General features: G+C 32.0%; 1 long non-coding RNA gene across 1 annotated transcript; it reads left to right on the top strand.

Moving 5' to 3' along the window:
* Positions 1-717: 717 nt before the first annotated feature.
* Positions 718-2,392, top strand: LOC145064794 (uncharacterized). Its single transcript, XR_013688086.1, has 4 exons — positions 718-814; positions 995-1,064; positions 1,475-2,105; positions 2,195-2,392. It is a non-coding gene; the product is annotated as an uncharacterized LOC145064794 (long non-coding RNA).
* Positions 2,393-4,665: the final 2,273 nt, after the last annotated feature.

The following is a 4,665-nucleotide window of genomic DNA, read 5'->3' as shown; positions in this document are numbered from 1 at the left end:
ATTTTCTTTTCTACAGTTTGGCACACTTCCCAAGTCACTATGTGGGTATGTAGAAAGGGCTTTGGCTCGTTGCAAGGATGATAGACAGATGGCAGCTTGCCAAAATGTCCTCAAGCAGGTTTGGTTGCTTTTGTAACTTACTAAAATTCTTATATGTGTAATCGCATTGATTCTATCACAACTTTATACAATTTTAACCCCAAAACACATTTGAACATGTTGTTGTTGGCATTTTTTTATTATTATTGCAGGTTATCACCAAAGCAAGTACTGAAGGCAATCTTTCTACACGAGACTAGGATATTGAGCCTCTTTTCCCAATTCCTAACATTGATACCATTAATAATGATTATGCTTCTTCTCTTTAACTTGTTTTTCTATCAGTCTTTTAAACCATTTTTCTGTCACCAGAAGAAATCCAAGTAGGCGTGCAAAAAGTAGTGATATTTAATAGATAAAATCCTCCATCACTGACGACAAAGAGTAAGATCTGTTTCTTTTTCTTTATTTCTTCCAGTAAGTGATGTCTGGATAAATGATGACTATAGGATATTTGATAAAATGATAACACACTTGGCGAAATGGAAGGAAAATACAAATGTAGGGAAAAAGTTGGGATAGCCTCATTTCCTTGACTTTCTTTATTAAGTTGTTCTCTCTGCAATAAGTCAAAAAGAAACACTTATATTGAAATTATGTTTGTGTTTTTTTATGTAGAAGGTGAGAACGTTGTTGGTTGGGCTAAAAATCATTATCTGTCCACTTGTGATCTTCCTTCTATCAAGTCTGATAGATTAAATTTGCCCCGTGAAAGGTATTATTTTTACTCTGTTGGTGCTTTTGATTAGTTTCATTTCTGACTTCCATTTTGTGGGCATCGATTAATGATGTGGGGACCACAAAGTAAAGTCAAAAAATGAAACAGTATTTGGCTAAATTAATCAGCTCACTTTATTGAATTACCTTTAACTGACTTATCTTTTGAAACATGAAGCCTTGAAATTGCAATTATGAGACCAACAGAGCATGAATTGATCACCAAGAAGCCTGCACAAAACCTAAAGGTTTGTTCTTTGCTTTATTTCATCTTAATGTATATATGCTTTTAGAAGGCCATACATATGCTTTTCATGACAATAGAATAAGTATAATCATGGTGTGTGTTTTTAAAGGATAAGGTCATAAGATAACTATGTACTTTTTGATTTTTCCTACTTAGGTCTCTATTCTTTTTTGGACAAATTACAGGAAATAACAATGCACTTCACTATAATATAGATTATAGGTGATGCACTTTACTTTTTTACCCATGTTGGCAATCTATTATGTTGATGAGAATACGAGATGATACACTGAAGAAAGTCAAATATGCTTTTCTGATAGATACATAAAAAATAGTTAGTTTGGACTAAATGGGACAAACGCATAGCATGTTGCTTGGTATTTTATAATGTATTTGTTGTCAATCTTACAGCCTTGAAAAGGAATATTGCTTATCATGCCTCCTGGAACTAGGAAAACACTTCTTGCAAAAGCACTTGCAACTGAAGCAGGAGCTAACTTTATCAGCATAACAGGTTCCACACTTGCATCCAAGGTACTCTACTCTACTCTACTTTCATTTTCACCCAATCCATAAATACCAATGTATCTACTTAATTAGATATAGCAACACACTTACATCTCTATTCTCTACACATAAATAGCAACCTGTTAACTGATTATAGCAGCAAAGCAATATGTAACAAATAAAACTACATTACTTACTCAGGTAGAAATTAGGTTGCTATTATTGGTAAAAAAAATATGTAAGTATGTTATTATTATAATTTATATATATGGGTAAAAAAGTTATTACGTTGCTGTTATGTGTAATAAGAAATTGTATTGTAATAAGAGTAATGTAGGTTGCTATTTCTTGCAAGTGGTATTTAATAGATAAAAATCCTCCATCACTGATGAAGAACAGAAGAAATCCAAGTAGGCGTTCAAAAAGTAGGTGGGAGCCTTTGCCATATGAGAAACCTATTGAGAAACAAACATTCTTTACTCCCGAGAGTGTAAAATCTAGTGGAGGCATTCATAGCATTGAAAGCGATAAGCAGGTTTGTAGCTTTCTAGGGTTAAATGCAAAAGGTGGTAATGTACTTTTGTTGATTAGTAATTCTTTTTATCATGTGTCTGTTTTGTATAGTTTTCAACAGGAAAACCAAAGAGTAAGGAGAGTAATAAGTTTAGTAACCTGGGATTCTTTTTATCAAATAAAAAAAGAAGCAAATAAATCAGGTTTTCGTCAAACTAAAAGGCAACATATAGGTGAAGGTAAAAGTGTACCTATTAACCACAACAACAATGCTCATTAGTCTCGGACCCTCTTTCTTTCAGCTTCTAGAATAAAAACTCAGTGGTATCCTATAATTAGAACCCTCAATGTTGTTGGTCAAATGTTAGCTCCCTCAAAGTTGAGGGACCTGTTTTTACATAATTTGATATTATAGTAGCGAAACATGTGACAGGGATATGTTGGGCTAGTGTGAACAGATTGGTATGCTAATCATGGATTATATTTTGTATTTTTATGTATATATTGATACCTTTGAAAGCTCTTACTTTTATGTGGTCTTATTATGATGCCTATATGTTTTTTCCTTTCACTTCCTCTGATTTTCACCTTTCTATTTGTCTATTTTCTGTTTTGCAACTCATATGTTATCTAAAACATGTTCATTGTTATGCATTTTGTATTTTGTTTTTTTGTTATTTTCATGCTTTCATCACCACAGTTTGTTAAGTAGGGGCCCATTTGTGTTTATCATACACAATTTGTTGAAACACGGTTTGTTCTTATTTGAATTAGTTAGACTACATGTTTCTCACTTACATTATTTTTTTTCATTACTCTCTAGGTTGGAGATGATGCTATTGACCAAGCTACAAAGGAAGGAGGAGATAGAGATACATTAACTGTTGTGGCGCCTATTGTTAAAAAGGAAAAGAGCAATAAAGCTTATGATGTGGACATGATATCTGAAAAAAGAAGGTGCCCCTTAATAGCAATGTAGTATTAGGTTATATAGTTAGGAAAATCTCCCTTTAATATCGATGTATTACAATTTTTTTGACATGACATTATTGGATTAAATTGATTTTTTTGGTATATATTTGTTTATATATTTTTTTATTATGCGTAAAGTAGTATCGTAAAGGCACGTTTTATATGCATCTCGTAAATGGTTGTTGAATTTTATGACACGCAAATGCGTGTCATATTCATTTATGACAGGGGATTTAATGATACGCAATGCGTGTCCTAAACGCGCGTCGTAAGGTTACGACATGCAAATGTGTGTCGTTTTCCTTTATGACATGGCCTTCCTTGATACGCATTACGTGTCGTAAATGAGCTCCGTAAATGCGTGTCATAACTCTGCGTCGTAAATGTGTGTCGTAAATAGACGACGCACAAAAGCGTGTCGTCTCTCGTTATGACAGGGCCTTCCTTGACACGCATTTGCACGTCATCTGAGCGTTTTACGACACGCATTGCGCGTCGTAAAAGGCTGTTTTTCTAGTAGTGATTGTTTCATTAAGACATTTAAAGAGAAATGACAATTCATGGTTATGAGAGTGGATTATATATCTACAAAATTTTAACAAAATTCATTTAGTATTTTGAATATTTAATCTTTAATAATTAATACCCCTGTTAGTCTATAAAAACATTAATTATCAAAGTCTAGAATCCAAGTTGCAAAACAAATAAATGGTTAGGTATCCTTTATGTCATTCATCCGAATTCAACCTGGTAGATATCGATTATCAGTTATATCTTACCATATAATTCCTAGATTTATGGGATCGCTAATAATAAATTTAATTAGACATGTTTGATCTCATCTATGTCTCGGAACTCTCTTGCTTAGGTATCCTTTATCACAAGAGATTTCCGATCAAATCATCCAATTTAAAAAACTTGTGTAACCGGCCTATAACTTGGTTATAGAAATCGCGAAAACACCTTGGCCATCAAAAAATAACACCAAGCGGTTAGGTATCCTTTATCCCACCAGTGTATACAAGAGACGTGAGAGTGTTTGCTAAAAATGATTGCATATATTTGAGGTTTGTAAGGAGTCTTTGATGTTTTTATAATTCTAGTTTAAAAAACATGTTATATCATGGTTATTGCATGCATTCGATAAACCATGATATTCTTTAAAAAAAATTATTTAATGTAAAATCACATTTTTTAACAATGTTCTATATATAAAACCTGGTTTTATATAATTGACGCGTTCAAAGTTTTAAATTGATAACTAGTATTAACTTATATCGTTTGAGCGCTTTAGAACATTTGGAAATCTTTTAATAAAACTTCCTTTTATAAAATAGGGTTTGGAGTTTGATAAGTTTACGAATCTCTATTTTAAACTTATACAATTTTAATCCCGAAATTTTACTGGTTATTAGTTCTAGTGATAAAGCTTGTTTTATTGTAAAACTATTTTTTAGCATCTTATGTTAAAAGGTAAATTTCATTAAAACCAAACTCCTTATGATGTTTATTTATGTTCAAATATTATTTTGCATTTGAAAAACTAACTTATCAACCATAACATAATAATAATAACATAAACATAAAACAACACAAACATGTATAACAAT

The sequence above is a fragment of the Lactuca serriola genome, chromosome 7 (assembly GCF_051521515.1).
Source record: "Lactuca serriola cultivar US96UC23 chromosome 7, Lser_US96UC23_V15, whole genome shotgun sequence".
Classification (NCBI taxonomy): Eukaryota; Viridiplantae; Streptophyta; class Magnoliopsida; order Asterales; family Asteraceae; genus Lactuca; species Lactuca serriola.
This window is presented reverse-complemented; position numbering and strand designations above follow the sequence as displayed.